Raw genomic sequence first — 22,878 nt, 5'->3', positions numbered from 1 at the left:
TAAAAGAGATGAATGATTAACGAAAGTGAATGATTGTGAAATTAACCTCTTGTGGTATGTTACTGGGAATCACACCTGGAACCACATGCACTTTTTTTATCATCATTTGCAGAAAAATTGTGAAAGCACTATGGCCATATGCGCTAGCCACTGGACCAAATTGTCTTTTGACTTCTTTTCGTGTCAGATAGCAGGCAGCACAACTAGTGATAACTATTAGTCTGACTGTGAACTATTAGGAGTGTGACGGACAGAACGAGGCGTCTTGGTTTCAGTTGTGTAGCCAGAAACTTATCAAGGTTGGCTCATTCATGAGTGTATATATAGAATTATAAGCCTAAACATATAGAATTGTATATGAAATTGGATTTGTATTAATGTACTGTCTGTTTCTAGAACTGGCACCTGAATCAGGAGAAAATTTTTCAGGCTCCTTCGATATATACGGGAGAGTTTGTTGGCAAACCTTGCTACTCGACTAGATATACTAATTCTAAGATATCCAAGCTTTTCAGCTTTTCGATGATAAGAAATCGAACACCACAAGTCTTGCCAGGTTCTGATTCTCTATAATGGGCTAATTGAACGTGGTTCACTTCGATTAATTAATCTCTATTTCTTCTTATTTCTCTTAATCCGATTATGCGTCAGTTGATCTTTCATAGCCCTCTTGCTACTGATGATAGAAATTTTGCATTATATGTAGCAATGGTCAGTTTTTAATAGCAACATAGTCTGTAATTCTAAGTATACTTTAGACCCTCTTCCTACATGAGTTGGTGAACGTTGCTTTGCCCAGTCACAATTCGATATTCGGAAAATGAGAACCTTGTCTTATCCTCTGATTGGTGAAAGAAGTTTCTAGCTATTTGAAAAAAATCACCGTGCTGGCCAAGCTTGTTGGTGATGGCACACCCTGCGTACCCTCCTATCATTATTAATAGTTATACCTGCACGTTTCACCGTGTAATGGAAAATTCCAGTCTGCATAACTGGGAGGTATGGGTAAGATATTTGATGGTAAATCCAGCCGGTTCCACATATCTTTAACTGATTCTTAGCATCACCTTATCAGATATCAGACACACTTTGCAGGCCCTCACAACAGGCCATCAGAAGAAAGAATGCAAGAATTTAAAGACAGGAATTAGAGACTGCAATAACAGAAAAGAATTACCTAAATATTATCATGGGGACTTCAACTCCAGCATAAGACAAAAAGAAACTAAAATAATCGGATATAGCAAACAATAACAGAAAATAATTACCTAAATATCATCAAGACTTCAATTCCAGAATAGGATATAAAGAGAAAGAAATCGGATAAACGTACAAACCTCTTATCAGAATTCGTAGAAGCGGAGAAGGTTACGTTATGAACTCCTTCTAGGAAAAAGTCTCCCAAACAATGGACATGGCAACATTCAAGTCGAAGAACAAGCGAAACGAACTACAACATGTCAAATAGAAGATACATGGTTGAAAATTGAAATATCCTGAAAGGTTCAACACAGGAAGTAACAATCGAATAATTCACACCTAAGAACAAGAAAGCTTCTTAAGCGACAGGGACATGACATATGTAACAAGAAAGATTCTTCAAGAGCAGAGTAACGTATTTCAACTGGGACTGAATAACTTTTGTCACACTCGATGAGAACGTGACCACTTCAGAAGCTAAAGGGAGATCACAAATTTTCTGATGGATACAACTACGAAGATAGGAAGTATTATGAGCAGTGGGCTTATTTAGGATTTTGTTTCGGGGGAGCTATGTACAACACGTGAATAAGTACTTACATTTTTCCTTTTGGGTGCCAACGAATTTTAATGAAGTTTGGATATAATAAATTTATTTTCGGGGGGGGCTTGAGCCCGATAGCCTTGACCCCCTAAATACGCTACTACGAGTAATATAATCTCGTCATTTGCTGGAGAAAAGAAGGATAATAGTGACAATGCAATATCTCAAATAGAATACATGGAACTTTTCAAAGCAATATGAAAATGAATTACAGATGATACAAGAAAGTGTAACAGCTATCTCGTAAGAAAAATTGAATGTAACATGGTCCTTAGAAATGGTAAAGCAGATCCTTAGCAATGAACTGAAGTAAATTGAAGCACTAAAAATACAAGATGGGGCAATCACTGAAAACCATGAAGAAATAAGTACTGAAAAAGATTCAACAACAGATTATATTTATTGTTCATGTAACCTCATATAGAGGTTATACATAGGGGGAGATGCGGCACCGTAGTAGCTAAGTCCGCTATGGCCCTGGAATTGCTGAAAAAATAAAAAATTAATAAATCTCCACTAAAGTCATTGCTTGATATACATTTGTAACTCGTTGCGTCCAGAAAAAAAAAAAAACTTGAAGAAGATACATGTTGCGTGCACTGAAGACCAGACCTCAAAAGAACTTAGATAACTATGTTAGTAATGATCTTGAAAATTATCCTAGTGGTAAGATGTAAAATGTCAAATGGATTCCGGACAGTTCTCTGATGATGAGAGTGATGCATAACAGGACATCTATATCATGAAGATTGTCAAGCAATATCATGTTTCCACTCAGGATTGAGTCAGTTTATTATTATTATCATTATCACCACCATCACTATTATTATTATTATTCATTGGTGTTCTTGTCTTTTATATTTTGATAAGCTTTAGAAGTCAAATTGACAAAGAAAATCACAGGTGAAGTCGATAGTAGCACTTTCGCCAGATACATTATCAAATGCCATTGAAGTTATTCCTTTTTTTTTATTTATTTATTTTTATTTATTTATTTTTATTTATTTATTTTTATTTAAAGTATCCATATAAAAATGAAGAATATATGTGCATCGGGTTTAGTAGTTTTAGAGAGGGATACCATTTATCTGTAAAAATTCAATCAATAATTGGATAAGAGTCCAAGAGGTCGTAGCTAAAATTTGTTCAACAGAAAAAGGTCCATAACCAAGTGCTCTGTGAAGTTTATTAATCATATAAGATCTGCCTTTAGTAAACTGTTCGCAAACAAAAATTAAATGATTCAAAGATCCAATATCACGCTGACACCAGCATAAAGGTGTAGTCAATTTATGTATCTGATATAATTTATAAGGCGTTAAGGCGGTGTCAAAAAGAAGGCGATATAATAAAATTACTCTGTATCTAGACCAATTATGTATAGTAAGCCATGGTTTGGGTTGAGAGATAGACATGATTTGCCAATAATGTCGCCCTGGTCCAAGCCTATTTTCAGATTTCCAAGCATGTAACATCTGTACTTGATTTCGTTTGATGATAGGAATAAAGTTTAAGTGACTAACTTTAATAGAAGCTGATTGACCATCATTACATGCAGACTTTGCAGCTAGGTCTGTATCATCATGGAATTTTATATTAGAATGTGATTTCGTGTGTAAAAAATTTATAATATATCCTTGTTCTTGAAGTTGATGGTATAAAAATTTTATATTTAAAAGAAGCCAAGTTGTTTTAACATTCCAATGGGTGTGTCTCAAAGCGTTAAGAACACTGAGAGCATCAGAGCAGATACAGGCATCAGAAAGTTGTAATATTTTTATTAATAAAAGAGCTTGTCGAATGGCAAAAGCCTCACCTTCAAAAATGGTAAAATATTGAGGAAGTTTGAATTTTTTGATAATATGAAGAGTAGGAACAACTACTGCTGCGCCGACATTTTGATGAATGTATTTAGATGCATCTGTAAAAACAAGTGTACAATTTGAAGATAGCTGATCCACACAAGAGTGCCAAATGTAATTATTGATGTTTGGTAAATGTCCTGAAGTCGAAGAAGAGACGTAGTGGGGAAGAATTGTCTTTATTTGTACCAAGCTCGTTGTATAGTGAAATATGTAGCACGGCAGTGATGGAGATTGTAAGATCATTCCTTCGTACATGTGAACTTTAAAAAACGCTTTGACTATCCATGGTGATTTATTTCTATACGGCACCTTCTGATGTCTATTTTCCAATATATGTTTAATCTGATGAAGCTGTGCTATAAGAGGATTATTCCTTTTCGCCATTCTTGACAAAAGAAAAGTTTCTGCTAATTTGGAAATTTGTAAGTCAATAGGAATCATACCAGTTTCCTCAAAGAGAGCATTTTTCGGGCAGAAGGTAGGCTGAGAAAGGATGATCTTAAGTGCATCATATAAAAGTTTGGTTACTCGCTGGTAAAAGTAGTTCATCTTCTCCTCATAAAATATGCTTCCATAAAGAATTTTTGCCATCATACAATGTGTAATAATTTTATATAGACAAGTTGGATTGAGTCCCCAACGTTTTGCACTTAAGCTTTTGAGAATGTTGTTGTATGAATCCAATGCGGTTGACAACAGAGCTAAGTGAGGTTTCCAAGTCATTTTTGTGTCCAAATAAAGCCCAAGGTATTTGAAGTGCTGAACATATCGTAACGTACGATCTTCGATATGAATGGTAGGGCGTGTATAACAACGTCTTCGCGTGAAAACTGAGTATACAGTTTTCTCCCAGTTGATGTCGATACCATTGTTTATAGACCAACGTAAGAATTTCTGTAAAGTTTGTTCAATAAGAATTGTCCCTCGGTGAAGATCATCCGTAGTCAGTATGAATATAATGTCATCAGCATACGAATACAGTTTTACTTCATGGTTAAGTTCTGTTATGAGGTCCAATATATAAAGATTGAAGAGAGTAGGACTTAACTTACTACCCTGGAGTAAGCCAACCGATGTAGTTCTAGGTTTATTGTAATGTTTGTTAAGTTTGATAAAAATCTTTCTGTTGATAAGCAAGTTATGAATGATTCTAATAAATTTAGAAGGTATCTGTAACAGGTATAGCTTTTGAATGAGAAGATCTAAGATAATTGAGTCATATGCTTTTCTCAAGTCAACACTAACTGCAATAACAAATTGTTTTTCAAGATAAGCCTGATAAATGTCAAGAATGAGAGGCCCAAGTGCGTCGTATGTAGAGGTGGCTTTTCGAAAGCCGGTGATAGTAGGAGGAAAAATTTGATTATGTTCCAAAAACCACTGTAATCTGGATAAAAGTAAGTCTTCAAATATCTTGAGAGAGCAAGGAAGTAATGCTATTGGTCTATAGTTGTCCGCTTTGCCAATATGTTGTTTGTTTTTTTTAATAGGGACAATAAGAACTTGTTTCCATTGAGATGGAATATGAGCAGTGTCCCAAATTTTATTATATATTTGTAATAATAGAGCTTTCCCACGAACACCAAGAGTGGTAAAATGTTTATAATAAATACCATCTATGCCAGGAGAGGAGTTGGTACGAAGATGCTGAAAAACAACATCGAGTTCCACTTCTGAAAAACTAGTTTCCAAGACAGAAGATCCCTGTGGCAGAATAAAAGGTAAAAGATGACGCCGAGAATTATTGACAGTGCAGGGAGCCAATTGTTGATGAAAATCTGTGATCCATTTCTGGTCATCCAAGTGATGCATAGGCTGAGGTCGTGAATTGTGATAACGATGAATTTGATGTTTGAAGAAATTCCAAATCTTATATTTGGGAGTGAGATAGGAAAGATTATTACAAAATTGTTCCCAGCTTTTCCTTTTATAATATAAGGTGATCCTTTATTATATTTAACCGATGAACCGGAAGTTAAAAAAAAAAAAAAAAGCAAAGATAAAGAAGCAGAGATATTCCAGGTTGCAAGAGGAGATTGAATTCGACATAAGGAACATGAAACAAGGAAAAGTACCAGTAAAAGTAATTATTAGGCATAGTAAATTAAACTGAGGAAAAACCGGGAAAATCCTAGCAATACTTTATTCAAAATGACTACCAAGTGACGAGTTTTCTAGAAATGGAGAACTACCTTGCAGTATACAAGAGGAAACAAATTATTCCTACGGACTTATTGATCTATAAATTCTTTTCTTGAGATTTCGAAGTTTTTTTTTAAAAAAAAAATGTTACTGGCACTCCTATTACGTAAGTTTAAACCTCGCCTTACCTTTAGAAGTATTACAACACAGTAGATCATATTCAAATGATGAGGAAACTGATAGGATTGTCAATCGAGTATGAATTACCCTAATATGCTGTGTTCGTTGACTATAAAAATGTTTTAGATCCCATGAAGACCTTCACATTGTTAAGGCAGGTGGTGTCGAAGAAGCTTATATAAAAGTTATGGATAATGTCTTTATACAAGCTACTGCATACATCCAATTCTTTGGCTATTGAACTAGAGGGAGGTATTCCAGGGTGATACTGTTTCTTCAAGGTTTCGATTTCTGGAGTGGGAGTAGGAAGGAATCAATATAATGGAAAATATCTGATCCTTCTCCGTTTCACTGATGGCATCGCTCTCTTTACAATCAACAAAGGAGATCTGCAAGATATGATAATTCGACATCGAGTTGAAAATGGATGTGGAAAAGACGAAAAGACAAAAACAATAAATAAAGTCAGATTGTTTTGTATATACAGTACAAATAAGATCGGTGCGACTATACTTGTTATGTCTCAACTAAATGTCACCTTCTTTTGCGCAACCGTATACACTTAATACAATTGGTGTATTGGCATATATTCACTCAATGTCAACGCTTAGCTGCCACGTGGCTATATGGTTGTACTGCTCCACTAAAGTGAACCTGTACAGTTGTCATCATCATTATAAATCTGCACAGTTGTTATGTCAGTACGATTTCATATTTATGTTGATATTTAAGTTTATTTTATTTATTTACTTTCATGTTTTAGTTGTTTCAAGTTTTGTTGTAATATTAATCCAGTTTATAGTAATGAACTTCTAATTTGTTTTCTAGTTATAATAGTGTTTTCAAACATTAGGTGATATGTGTATAAATTCTGCACCTGAATACGAAAAAGAGAAAAGCAAGTTAAAAATTTAAATAATATGCGTATAAAAAATGGTTCGTAATGTATGAAGTTTGAGTGTTCTTAGTGAAACGTCGATTTTTAAGTAACTTCGTACATTCTGTGGTTTTGTTATTGGAAGGAGAAATATAATTCCAAAAAAAAAAAAATTATAAAATTCAAGTTAGATGGAAATTTGATGGACTTTGTGAGTACCGAAAATGGAATTATAGCTACGAAGCAAAACCATCGGTAACTTGTATTTTTTTTTCATATTATATTTAAAGCTATTTGAAGGGGAACATTACAAAATGATGTTTAGCTAAGCAGTTTAATCTTGTCCAGGAGGTGAAGCCTCCTGAATACATAATCTTTCCCCAAAATGAATCTGTACTAAATTTAATGAAGTTATAAGACTAACTGGAATTCTCAGCTTTAGGTCTAACAGCTAAATCAACAGTTTTTTTTTTCGATAGAACATGTTTTCATTTCATATCATATTCAGTATCCCAGGATAATACAGCAACTTAGGTAGATATAAACAATCCATTGACAATATGATATATTTTACTGTACGTTGAATACTATGGAACTAAATATCGCCGTATTTTAAAATAAACAGCAGTAAATAATTATATGGAGTTTATAATATATATATCGTCATTTCATCATCTATCATATACATGACGTAATTGCTATTTAAAATCAAAAAAAGATACTACGAAATGAATAATAAATAAAACAACAAGGAATGATGTGTGGAATAATAAGTAAAATGAATTATACGTAAATGAGTACTTGTAGAAGAAGTATATAAAGAAGTATATATATAAAGTAAATAAATGGAAGGGAGCTATTTGATAATAATAAACAAATAGTAATTGAATAGTTTGGTGATTATGACGATTGAATTTCCATCATAAACTATGACCATACTTATGGTTATGATAATTTAGTTCCATTGTTTATTATACTTTAATCTAACGAATTATCAGGTTAAGTTGCGTACATGGGGATATGGTTTGCTTATCTATACTTTCTTATATAACCTATTATGTATGTTCTTTACTTATTTGTTTGAGATCCTGTAATATATATATCAAATTTGATTTTGTATGATGTCTGCTAATACGTTTCATTGCAGCAATAAATTTCGTAATCCATGTTACATATGTATTGTGATGTAATTATTACATCGATAACATAATTTCGATAAAATAATCTTACAAATCCACATTGTGAAATTCTGAATATTTATTATTCGTTAATACATGCCTCTGATAAAACTTTTGTTTACATTTTGTTTACTGATAAGCTGTATTTTCAATTCTGATGAGTCGTACATGACTTCTAAAACTAATATCTTGTTCGTCCACCATCCGATGGACTCGAGATAAACTTCTTTCCGGAGAACAATCCGGTGGCGATCTATGGGCCGTGTTTGATGTTTCTATTTCCAACAATTGTGGACAGAGGGCGTCGAACAGAAAATCACCGTTGTGCAACAACTGCCACCTCCAGTCTGATGTAATGTCACACGTCTGTCAACGGTAAGGATGTTTTCGGGGCTGCAGACCTGGACATCGGAACCAGCGCTTGCGTGACCGGCATTACGGGCAGTGGGGTAGGACATGGTTACCATGCAACTCGGGTTTCAGTTCCAGGTAGTAACTCAACGTGGACCTGATTCACATTAAGCTGTCTGTAAGACTACGTCTTTTATATCTTCGGTTCTGAGAGGGACGTTAAACTCCAAACCAACAACTGATGTCGAAATGTAAATATCTCATGTAAACGAAATACCAAGCAAATATATAATATATTTTATACTAGTGGCATCCACAGAATTTCACCGAGGATATGTTCAAACACCAAAGTTTTCATCGATGTTTTAAATGTCCTTGTTCTCTATGTGAATGACAATGCCCAGAATGTAGTACCAAATTTAGCGACTGTAGAAGACCTCGAAAATTTGCGTCTTATGTAGAATCTGATTTTGCATCAGGTTAAAGTTGATGGACATGCTTCCTCTAGGACGACTATTATGTTCTTGGAAAAAGGGCACTTGGCTTTGCGAATGTGAATAGTTTCGTCGCAAGCGCTTTCCGTTTTTATTATTATTATTATTATTATTATTATTATTATTTTCTCGCTGGTTACTTGCAAATTGTATCGACGAAGCCGAACGCTGTTAGTGCAGACATCAGTTTTGAGGGATCCGAACTCAGATTCTCAATGATCATATTGTAATGGAAACCACAGCTATACACCTTTCTCAAAGCGAAGTTTGTAGGTCTCGACTTCGCTACTCGTGAGATCTCAAGATAAGAAACAGCTTGAATATTTTCCTGTAGGGATGCGCAGGAGACAAGATTTGTGGCTGTCTCGTCTCGAAAATGTGGTGTAAAAGTGATGTCTCGACTCGAAAAATGCATATTTCTCTATTGGAAGAGCCGTGTTTCGACTCGAATTCTGTCAGGAAAATCCTGTCTCGACTCGTCTCGTGCGCATCCCTAGAAGTTTGAAGGTAGATACGCAGCCACTCCTGTCATAATGCTTCTCTCTGCAAGTGAAAAAAATGTGTGCTCCACGATTCGTTGCTGTAGAAGTTCCAGGCCTTCATCTATACGCTGGCCTCTCATTGTTTCCTTTATTTGTATGTCATTGCTTAGCTTGCCTTTAGCAGCGTGCTCAAATTAGCTTATCCATACATTCAAAATCTTCAAGAAGCTATCCCGACACATTGGCACAGCACCATGTCCTTTCTTGTTCTCTCATGACCATCCTAACTACAGTTTCGACGAAGACTTGGAGTTCAAACGGAGGTGTTAACCATTATGAAGGTGTTTTTTTTTTTCTTTTAACAGTAGATTTGCTCCAATAAGCAATGCGGAAGGCTAGGAGTTCTTCCCTGAACAGCTGTAAAGCGTTGCAGGGACTGGTTATCGTTTCTGTGATTACCAGTGGCGAAGCGTAATCCCACAAGTAGGGTAGGCCCGACAAACTAATAACACAAATAACATTTAATGTATCATAAAATGTTTAAAGTTACATTCAGAATTCTATATTCCTTATTGAGTTTTTTTTAAAAAAAACTACTAAATCTATTTATTTTAAAGAACTTTCTTGGCTGTAGTTCTAACACTGTTTAGAGTTGAATTTATGTGCATGTATGCATAGTAGTTTTCTTTTGTTGTTTAATTTAACAAGAAAATTAATATATAAGCAAAAGTAGACAGAAAGTAGTATATTATTATTATTATTATTATTATTATTATTATTATTATTATTATTATTATTATTATTATTATTATTATTATTATTATTATTATTATTCAACAAATATTTACATGAGGAAACCACGCAATATGTATTAACGGAATACTCCCATTTAGCTCCACCGCAAATATTTTGAAGTGCATTTCATACTTTCTTCTGTCTGGGATTTGCAAAGGGGATGAGGAGAATTTCCTCATTTCCTGCATATTTGAAAATGGAGGGAGGGAAAAAGAAAACACATTCTTACAGTTAACTATCAAATTTCTTGCATAAGCGTTTGTTACTTGCATCTCCCACTTTAAAGTGAGTTCAATACTGCATTTAATTAATGCATCACGTGATAATGACGTCACTAGAAATGTTAATGCTCAGAAGGAACTTTATTTGAATCAACGCAAGATATTTAATATTGTATTCTATAAAGTGGCATATTTAAGGGGTGGCTTTCGTGCTTAAGCACTTACCGAAATTTTATCGCAATTTTTATTATTTTTTTTATATATATATTACAGAATTTTCACATTTCCAGCAGGAATGAAGTTAGCAGCGCCCCTCCGCAAAAAATCAAAGCGCTCCGAAACAAAATCGTAAATACTCCACTGATTCTATGAAATTGAAAACTCAACTAAAATTACACACAAATATAATTATTTTATCTTGTACGGTCACGTTTGTAAATTTATACATATGTTTAATGTATCAGAATTATATTCTATATGCAATTATGGACCAGGCTAAATTAAACAAGTTATCACTAACAGAAATACATAATTCTAAACAGAAACTTATTATTCTGTGTTAAGGAAATCATTTTATAACATATTAGCATTAAAAGATGCTTTTAACGTTAAAACTAAAAAATGAAATTAAATGCAATCTTTAAGTTTAACGTCCCAAGATTATGCCGGTTAGGTTAAAGGAGACGGTGACAATGAGAAATGAGTGAAATAGTGGAATGAAGAAAGTGGGAGGAAACGGGAGAACCCGAGAAAACCCACGAGCACGGTGTTTGTCCACCAAAGTTCACACGGCGCAAGCTGGGACCGAACGAGAGACCCCAAGCACCGGCTCTACCACTGAGCCACCGCGCCCCCACGTTAAAACTAAACTCCCAGAGGCGAGCCTTTGCACCTTCCCAACAATGTGTGCAATCCCAAGCGAAAACAGCTTCGCTCCCTGAGCAGCATAGCCCGTAAACTTATCTAGCGAGCTGGTGAGGCTCAGACGGAAGGGACTCCGAGTGTTTCCAACCTACTTTTTTGTTACCGAAAAAGCGAAATGTTGAAGTATTGATTTTATTTTATAAGAAACCAAATATAAAGAAAATATATGGTAGAAAAAAGGGGAGGCCCGGCCTCAGAGCCTCATAGTACGCTTCGCCACTGCAGTAAAGACAGTATCCTTGTTCCGTTTGGCTTTGCTGGGTCTTCTTCCACTTTGCCTTTTCAAATGGTTTCTTGCGGTCGTGGTCTGAGAGTTTTTCCTCCAGAACATTCTAACTGCCAGCGCATTCACGGTCTTCTTCCTCCATCTTTTCCGTGTTTTAAGATATTATTGGTTTTCAATGGTGTTTGGCAAAAGTAGATGCGTTTACATGTATATTAAATCGTGTCTATAAAATAATTGTGTTATTTTCACTTGATGGTGTGATTCTTCTTTTACAAACAGTACTATATAAATGGAAACATGCGGCTTTCACTGTGAACAAAATATGATCATTCCCTACAAAACTATTGGTTGAAATGGACATGGTAGGTTTTGGCAATAAAAACCGTCGATATGGTAGGTTTTAAGAAAAAATACAACTCAACCCTGCTATTAACACATGGATCTAGTAAGTTTTTTTAAAAAAAAACATAGGCCTATTTAATTTTGTTCCAGATAGCAGGAAGAACAAAGAACTTGAAACTATCTCAATTTTTGCTCAAAATAAACTTGACAGGTTTTAAAAATAACCTTCACAAATATTAATGCTCAAATCTAAATATAGTTATTATCCTTCTCCTAATAATAAATAGCAAACAAAGTACGTTCCTGTTCAGTATCATCACTAGTAATTTTGAAATAAGATAGTTTAAGTTGCAATTAATTCATCTTAATAGTTTCAAATTGGAAAATAGCCTACATGCTTAGCGACATTTATTAGCGTCAGGTAGACAAGCGATACCGCAGGTAGTGACATCTATTAGCGTAACTGTTTATTATTAGAAATTAGTGTGACAAACAAACGTTTCTGTTATTATTATTATTATTATTATTATTATTATTATTATTATTATTATTATTATTATTATTATTATTATTATTAAGTTGTCATCAAAGGTGGCAAGAATTCGATGATCCGTAGAGCATTCTGACTAACAAAAGTAATCCCCACTTGAAAAAAGGTTGTGAAACACTGCTATAGGCTATTCATATCTACATCTATATCTAATTTATATCTCTATCTTTTCTTTATTTTGAAATTGATATGCATATGGCACATGATGGATAGTTTTCGGTTTTTGAAGCAGATGGAATATTTCATACTTTTTCTATCCTTTTTTTTTTTTCGTTTCTTTTTGGTTGATTTTGCATATGATGGACAGACGTCCGCAGCATAAATACTGGGTAAAATATCAACGTCAACACAGAACTGAAAAGCTGTCTCGTATCATCCAGATGGCAGATCAGTCACGAGAAAGATAGTGTGGTAGAGAGAGGAAAGGTTGAATTTGCAATATACTGATTTGAATTTAGGGTAGGAAGCATCATTAACCAGTATTGTGGCTTGAATTGCCTGTGTGTAAACGCGTGAAGATCGATGTTCAGTTAAACTGGTTTAGTGGAAAAAAGAAAACTAAGAAGATCGTGACCAAATATCAGCAGATACGATCTGGCAGCCCTGCTTTTAGAGCGCTGAAATTCCGCACATTCTTCACCACGAACTCTGCGAGCCAAACAAGCATGTACTGTGCAGATAAGGTCATTTATAGATTGTTCAATTGAATGGTGCCATCATTAGATCGGGGAAAAGTTCAAAACCTCAGAAGTGCTAAAGCAATCAATAGCAGTATTGCAAACTCTGCACTGGAAATGACCAGGAAATAGCTTTGCTTTCTCAATTTAATTTAATTTTGCTTTATCATTAAAGAACAATCATACAAGAAGAAAATATTATGATTAATATCACATTTCAATTGGCAAGTGACTGAGAGCAGGGGCGTATCCACATGAGGGATCCATCAGCCTAAAGATTTGACCTTAAACACTTCATCTCTGCTCTTTTTATATATATGTATAAAACAGTGTACTTCTATATATTTTTTCTAAGAATATAGGGTAGCAGTACTTAATAATTACCTAATGTCTTTTCTGGCGCAGAATAACGCTAATTTGATACTACATATAGATGTGATGCCTTGTAGTATCAAATCCCGGAGCTTTAGACTTCTCCCAACAACACATTCTGGATGCGCTCCTAAAAGAGTTTTATCAAAGTGTCATTAGGAAAATATTAAACAAGAAGAAAAAAGGACAAATGATTTTAAGAAATCGTTTAACGTTTTCGAATATAATGCAAATGGCGTAAAACTTACATTTTTTTTTTACTACTAGGTTTTATACTCGAGTTTTTACGTAATACTTTTCTTTGTATCATCATCATCATCATCGGTATTCTGCCATTATTGGTAGGTCACAAGCTGCAACTTGAGAAACCAAGGTCTTCCGCTAACCTCTTCGTCTTCACGTACGATTTCTCTGTTTTGATAACGAAGGATCCAGGGGGGCGATCGACCCCCCCAAAAGAGGAAAGTTTTTCTTATTTTATATATAAATAAAAACCCATACCAGAGTTTGGAGCTCTTAAAAGTAGTTCTAAGTAGCAGTATTGCAACCCACCGCTCCCCCAGAAGTCAGTCCTGAAGCCGCCCCTGCATTAACTGTAGTCTTCTTCGCCCCTCCCTCTCTTTCCTGGCACCATACCCTCTAAAACGTCCCTCATGATACAATTCCTTCTTACCCAATGTCCCAAGCAGTTTCTCTTCCTCTTCTTAATAATATCTAAAATTGTTCTTTCTTCCCTACCGTTTCTAACACCCTTTCATTCGTTTTCTGGGGGGCGCGGTGGCTCAGTGGTAGAGCGTTCACCTGTGGTGCTTGGGGTCCCGGGTTCGATCCCAGCCCCCGCCAAGTGAACTTTGTGGTGGACAAACACCGTGCTCGTGGGTTTTCTCGGGGTTCTCCCGTTTCCTCCCACTTTATTCATTCCACCATTTCACTCATTTCTCATAATCACCGTCTCCTTTAGCCTAACCGGCATAACCGTGGGACGTAAAACTTAAAGATTTCATTTCATTTTTTCATTCGTTTTCTGCTCGACCCAGCTAATTCTCTCCATTCTTCTCCACACCCACATTTCGAAAGCTTCCAGTCGTTTTTCATCTTTTTTTGCGTAATGTCCATGTCTCTTACTCATACAACACAATACTCCATACGAAGCATTTTATAAGTCTTTTTCTCAACTCTTTGTTCAAGGTTCCACTAATTTTTTTTATTCCTCCTAAAGTCTTCTTTCGCCACTCCTACCCTTGCTTTTATTTCACATTCACACTTCGTATTATCACTAATAATACTATTCAGGTACCGAAAACTAGTCACGTGTCCTATTTTCTCCCCTTCTACTTCTATATTTGACACCGACTCCTTCGTTCCAATCACCATGTCTTTTGCTTTTTAACATTTATTTTCATCCCATATTCCTCACAGCCTTTCTTCAAGTTTTTTAACATCTTATTGATTCCCTCTTCAGATTCTAGAAGCATCCAGCATAATTCAAACTTTTTTTTCTCTTGAGATAATTTTCTTGTTGCTATTATACGTTTAAGGAATGAGATTCCCATTAAGAATTAATTTTAATCTTTATAACCCTCTTAATGATACTGAGTACATCCGCCATTTTGATTTCTCATCTTAATTGATTTATGATATAATTATTAAGAAGTATTATATTTTACTATTTCCTATGAAATTAAATCTGATTGTAAGATTTAATTTTATTGGTTTTTTCTTCAACCCTATTTAAATATCCTTTGCTTTGTGAAAATTAAACATTGTGATTTACATATCTTTAATATGGTTAACCTCATCATAAAGTGTTGTATCTCAATTTTTCTCAATTTTCAGGGGAGAAAATTAATTATCTAATTCATCGTAATTTTCATTCCATATTTATTACAATAGCCTTAGACATTATACCATGCCGGTTTTTTTTTTTTTTTTTTTTTGTGTGTGTGTATATATTTTATCTATCTTGTTGTTGAAAGGAGGTGTAAGTAAGATACGACTGTTTGTGATGTAAGTTATGTGTATCCTCGGAATGATACAACCAGTGGCGTATTTAAGGGGGCTTTACGGGCTTAAGCCCGCCCTCCGAAATTTTATTTATGCATTATATTAAAGTAAATGAAATATCTTTTAGAACTTTCACATTTCCAGGAATAAAGTTAGCAAACTCCCCCGAAACAAAATCATAAATACGCCACTGGATACAACTCAATATTTTAATAGGTTCTTTTACAATTGAGGGGATGAGCACAACAGTGCTCTAACCCACATTTTTTTTTAAGTGGTTGAATGTGTCATACATTGCATATACATACATTGTACAAAAAAACACACATGTTTAAGTTTAACTTGATTTTTCTCCACTTTTAAAAATGTGGGTTAGACCACTGTTGCGCTCACCCCCTCAATTATTTCCTTTATTTCATTTTTATTAATATTTCAGTACCTTTTCTACAGTTTATTTTGTTATTGCATATTGCTATTTTTATTTATTTTTATTGTTACTACAAATATTCTATTTTTGTATTTTTATTTTATTATTTACTAGAGTCCGTTATTCCCTTCGCTGGATTAAAATAAGAAAAAAAAATAGTAATATATTCCGTTAGTAATTTACTTTTGTAATGACACCACACCACAGTTCGGTTAGTTACTTATTTAAAGACTTATCGTAGTATATACTCATATAGAATATCGTTGTTACTTACTACAATGATAATACAATGATTACACACTACTTTTGAATACTTCCTCTTTCATTGCTGTTTTCACCGTTGTAAGTTGTGTATTAACCTTGAGGGAATACGTTGAATAATCTGATGTTGCACTGAGAAAAAAAAATGTAGGTGGCATATTTAAAAAGATATGTTACGTGCGTAATTCCTGTAATTTTTGGACTTAACGTACAGCAGACGTATAACTTGAAACGCATGTTTTATAATACTTTCTGTATAAGTGTTCCATCTATACGTACTTTCCGTATGAAACAATATACGCGGTCAGGATCTTACATACAAATGGACGTATATAACATATAGCTGACGAAGGTAACATAAGTATACGCATGTGATATACGGAAAACTGTTAGATGTCAGACATCCTGCAACGGCATGATGTAACATCTAAGGGCAGTGCCTATGTAGCATACGGATAACGTATGCTCTGTACTGATTTCTATAGTAAGCAAGAGGATACCGTATATTTGTACAATAAACCGCTGTCCGGAGAATGGATTTTTCTCTGTGTGCCATTAACCTATTTGTATTATTTCCTCCTTAGTAGATCGGACACGTTTAATTTTCTCTTCGTATGACAATTTTCCTCCTACTTCGTACATAATGGTCTATGAAGTAACTTTCTGACATTTCAATACCAGAACAAATTTTAATCACTCATTGCTACCAAGAAATCTGTTATGATGTTTTGGTTGGATATTGATAGGGGACACGGTAGCTCAATGGAGCTAATGTGGTGTAGTCGAGTGGTCTGAAATGATTTTTTCTTTTTTTTTTTAAGTTTAATGTCGTACGTTTATGCCCTTTAGGATACAAGAGACAGAGGCCTTAGACTGACCTCCATCATCGTGATTAGAAACTAGTGCTGTTAGCATTCGAATAATTTGGATAATGAACAAATATTCAAACAATTCTTCGAATAATATTAGTATATTCGAATTACAACAGAAAAGTGTTCGAATAACAATATTCGAATAATTTTAACAGACTACTCGAAATCCTCTCTGATTTAGTAGCTAGCAGGGCCAGCGTGAAGGGGGGTTGAGCCGTACCATCGCCCAGGGCGGCAAGTCTGATGGGCGGTAAAATTTAAAAAAAGAAAAGAATTCAGGGGCGGCAAAATTTAAAAAAGAAAATAATAAAGGGGCAGCATATGAAAGTATCGCCCAGGGAGGCAAAACTTCAAGCGCCGGCCCTGGTAGCTAGCATGATAGTCTTTGGTATATGGAGTTTCGGGTTCAATTTCTGATGAGAGGGCATTTAAATTTATTTATTTCGGAAAACAACACATAAATGCCTAATTACAGTTTTCCATCATTGTATGATAATACATTTTAAAATACACGTATAACAACATTATAATAGGATAGTAAACTACATGTTTTGAACTTTACAATACATATAGCACGTTATGCAGTTCCTTTATTTAGAATAAAATTCTATTTATAATTAAAAATTTATATCTCTGGGCAGTAGCGTAACTAGTTTTACTGCGCCCTGGATCGATCGATCATCGATTTACTCATATCCGCCCCCTGCCCCACACATTTCAGCTGCTGCGTTATATATATACAGGGTTCCGAAAGTAATGGTGAAAAAAGATAACTACAGATTTCTATAATCAAAACAAGAAAAAAAGTTTATATGACATATAGTCTGTAAGTGGACAGGGGTGGAGCTAGACATCTTCGAATGTGGAGGAAAGGAACTTCACACTTAGGAAAAGGAACTTGCCGATTTACAAAACTGTACTGCAGATGAGTGTAAACAGTTACCGAGAGTGATGAAATGCATTCGAAACTTACGATTAGCACGTTGCATAGATGTGGGAGGACAGCACTTTGAACATCTTGTATAGGTAAGTTTGTTAGCATGTATGATCTAGTAATTTGTAATATTATTCTGTGAAAGATACTACGGTACAAATACAGTACGTCGTTATGATTCTGCCTGTTATTTCATTACATGAAACGACTAGTTGCACTTGTTCTTATTTCTACCCTCTCTCTATAAGTTTATATCTGGTATACCACTTTCCATTGCACCCTGAGATTATGCAACCATGCTAAGTGATCTTTACTTTGACGCCCATTGTAGATGTGCGTGCAATCATGCCATGGATAACAACATTTTTTCGGTATGATTTCCATCTTCACTGCACCGTTTCATGCCCTACAGACTTTCAGTGAATCCCTAAATGACGATTGGAAAATTTCTGGCGCAGTCATGTAACATGCGTTTAACATGTTAAGCTGATATTATTTTTATGTCTTTCTGAACCCCCTTCATAGCTTCTATCATTATTCCGTTGGCAAATATGAAGTTCTTTTCCCCAACATTCGAAGCTGTCTAGCTCCATTTCCGGGCTATATGCCATAGAAACATTTTTCTTGTTTTGTATTTCATTTTTCTCCATTACTTTTGGGACACACTATATATACTGTATATATATATATATATATATATATAATAACAGTATACAAAGTTATTTTTATTAAGAAATCTAAAGTTTTTACTTCTCTTTTTCCAAAGTTATCAAGAAAAAAGATCTCTCTCTATATATATAACACAGCAGCTGAAGATATATATATATATATATATATATATATATATATATATATATATATATATATATATATATATATATATATATATATATATATATATATGAAGGGTCAGGGGGAAGAACGTTTTCAGTCCATTTAATGATTTTTTTCAGGAGAGGAAGAAAACAAGCTTCTCATTAAATAACCATTGTAATTACATTCTTAGAAAAATAGTTTTAAGTTTATATCATGGTAAATATTGTATATATGTAAAGATTAACTTATTTTTACAACAAATTAGAAAATTGGTGTTGGAGATATCGATTTTTTTTTTGGACTGAAAGCGTTCTTCCCCCTGGCCCTTCATACATATATATATATATATATATATATATATATATATATATATATATATATATATATATATATATATATATATATATATATATATATATATATATTATATATATGAATCAAATTTGTAATGATTTATGCCCGTTTCGCCTTATGCCCTAAAAACATATTTTGACAGACAACCGATAAGAATGTTAAAGCAGAACGGGAATTCTCGTTTGATCTTTTCCCGTTTCACCTTATAACATACAAGGGAATTTTCACTCCGTATCTGTAACAAAGATGGATTTATTTTATTCTCAACTGCAACCTCTCTTCTACTTCACACAAATTAAACTCAAATATCTTACAAGAACATAAATTTTATTATCACACCCAAAATAGTATATCAAGTTTCTATGTGGATATAATATGAAATAGCATCAAAATATGAAATTACATCAACTTCACTGTTCTTAAGTCTATCTTTTAGGCGGCGAATCCTGTCGTCAAGCCGTCTCAACTTTAGCTTTCTAAGTGTTCCCTGATTACTCATTTGAAGAAGCACTCACAGCCTTCATTTTCATGTTGCTCGTCTTTCATTAATTCAATATAATTGTACAAATTGTATCTATTCTTTTGTGTTCATGTTCTCTGTGTTGTTTCGTAGTGTCTGATGAAGCCAATTTGTTGTGTTTTGAAACTGTCACACACAGAATATTGCTTTGATCAGTAAATTAATTTTATTTCTAAATATAGGTGAAATAAGCAAGTATTAAAGTATTAACCACATGTGTAGAATTAAAAATAGATAAATAACAATAAAAGCATAACAAGCAATTAAAAATGCTATTCTACTTGATCAAGGTACATTTCTCATGTCATTATCATTGCTTTAGTGTGTAATGTACAGCATGTTTGTAGAAGACGCAGATAGTCCGTCAAAACAGTAATAGGAGTATTATATATTTATTCTTATGTTTATTTTTGTGTATTTTTGTTCAGCTAACATTTTATTAAAAGTCTTTGCGTAGTCGTAAAATAACCACATACCTCTCACTTGCTTTGAATTAAGATTTTATTAAACTTTTTTCAAACGCAAATAATACATTACTCTAAATACCTACTTTGATTATACGATGTTCTATTAATTCAAATGTACAATCATGTCCAAAATTATTGTTGCATAACTGTCTCAAAGTAATTTGATAATGATTTTGCAGGGTACTTTTAATACTGATACTATGTGTATAATCGGGAAATGTATGTTTGTGGTAAATTTCATAGGAAAAGAATTATAAATACCAAAATTAGAATGAGTAAAACAAAATGTTGCTAAATGGACGAGAAAGTTTTATTTTCGTTTTGTTGTTCTTATTTACTGCTCTTTTGACATGAACTTTGCCACATACATCTCTTTGCCGATTATACACATACTAACATTATAAGAAATATCGGGCGAATTCGTTATCTAATTATACTTCTAAAACAACATATTTATAGACAATAATTTTGGACATGAGTGTACATAGTACTAGTCTTGCAAATGTTTTGCAAAATGACACTAAATTTCCCTATAACAATTTGAAAATTCCCTTCTCTGGTGAAAGGTGAAACGGGAAAAGGTCAAACTGGAATTCCCGTTTCGCCACATCATAGCCTGAAGTAATGAAAAGTCCAAACGGGAAGACATCTTTTTAGCATAAGTAGGAAGTACAGGATAGTTTTACAAGTAACAACTAGGTTTTAAACAGGCCCAACTTTTGTTTTATTCCCGGGTGTGGACGGAACCCGGGAGGGGGTTCGGCGCGCTGATTGGAATGACTTATTATGCAAAACTTCAACTAGGCAACTAGCTAGACAAACATTCCAGTGACGATTGTCCGGATATCCCCCAGTGGGGATAAGCACGCGCGGGGCTCGCGCGACCCTCCATGAGGAGTAAAATACAGTATGTAAATTAGTCCCTAATGAAGAGCTTGTTCAAAGGTTGTGTAAAAAAAAAAAAAAAGTTTTAAAATTTCTCTCAAAAGGGGAAGATTCTTCAGTGCGCTCTCCACTCATTACAGATAATGTATGCGTTTCCAGTTCATGATAATCCTAGATTCTCTCGTGTTGAACAACATGGTTTTCGTCAATACTGCCTTCAAAAGGGTGGAGATAAATACGTATTATGAAGCAGTGCAATCCTAATTTTTAGTTAGCGAACCAAATATCGAAAAATGTCTGAAGTTTATTTTTCAGACCTGCGCCCAGTCCCTCAAAAATTCCTGGCTCCGCTCCCCGGTATCGGCTGTTGCAATTATCTGTTAATAGTCATAGCGTACCTTTTGAAATGCTTTCAAACTTTTTTTTTTTTTTTTTTTTTTTTGCATAAGGGACAGTTTTCCGTATTTTTTTTCGCCCTTGTGCCCTTTTACTGTGTGCCCTTTTACTGTGCAACTGCTCCACTCACTCCATTGCACTTACGCCACTATCTCTGGGTGTCCTTGTGACATCTTATTATACAATAAACACTTTTTTTTCTGACAGACGATACATCTAATGCATTAGTTCTTTGCGCTGAGTGATGGAATATACCATTATGGGGTTTCGTTACTCTATGTGGGACATGAAGTTTGATTTCTGATAACAAATATTCTGAATCTATTGCACTATAAATTATATTATGTAAGAAAGATAAAATGAAATGAGTTCTACTGCTTTCAAGTGATTGTAATGAATTTTTGTTTCGAAGCTCATACTTCTCAAATTTCGGACAGTACATCTACCCTTGTTTCTTTTTATGTCAAAAAGCGCACAAGTATATTTTGAATATTTTCGATTATGTTTATGTATTTCTTACTATATCCTGACCAGGATAGCAGTGCGGTTTTGGAAGGATGGCGCTGCTGTTGTGTTTACATCAGTTTCTTGACAAGCGCGGTGGGACAGGGGAGCGGAGAGTTTCATTCTGCAGTGTATCCAACGGTTTTTAAAAGTTGCAGTTTGGATGTTAAGCATAGCCTAATCTCTTTTCGCTTAATAAAGAACGCCGTAAGTTATGTGGTTGTAGTGAACCATTCCTGCAGTAATGCAGATGTATTGTGGATGGTGATATATGAATGGAAATTATCGATTTAAGAACAACATAGCACAATTGACAATTCAGTGAGCTTCTACCGTGTATTAAGCAGATTGTAAAAAAAAAAATGATTACGTTTTATTCGATATCATTATAAAATAAGGAGCACCCTGTAAAACGCTGCTCGCTAGTTTGTTTGCAAGTTAATATGAGGGTGTATTTTTGTTGTAGTAGTTTTTTTTCATTATTTATTTATTTATTTATTTATTTATTTTTGCTTGTTATTTAAGATGTTCTGCAAATAACTTTTGAAACTGTTTGTCTTAACTTGAGCCAGGGGCGGATCCAGGCTGAATGATTGGGGGGCGGTTGTTCGAAGTCAAATCAAGGTAAGAGTGTATTGCAAAAATAAATAAATAAATAAATAAAACAAGTTTAGAAAAGGAGAAGTAGCTATTGTCTGCAATTTCTAGAACAGAAATGGCCACTGCGATTTCGAAGGTGGACATTTTTTTTTTTTTTTTTTTTTAGCAAGAACGCCAATATAAGTAATTTCTTGCAATTCATTGCTTTATTTAACTTCTGCAATGTAAAACCAAAAAAGTAAGGCTACCTATTTTAGGTTTTATTTTACATTTATAATACAACGGTGAAAATTCTCAGATTTTATTTTTAAAATAAAAAAATATCTTATTCTGGGGGGCAATCGCCCCGCTCTTTGGA

This window comes from Thermobia domestica, chromosome 3, assembly GCF_964235325.1.
Source record: "Thermobia domestica chromosome 3, izTheDome1.hap1.1, whole genome shotgun sequence".
NCBI classification, from domain to species: Eukaryota; Metazoa; Arthropoda; class Insecta; order Zygentoma; family Lepismatidae; genus Thermobia; species Thermobia domestica.
This window is presented reverse-complemented; position numbering follows the sequence as displayed.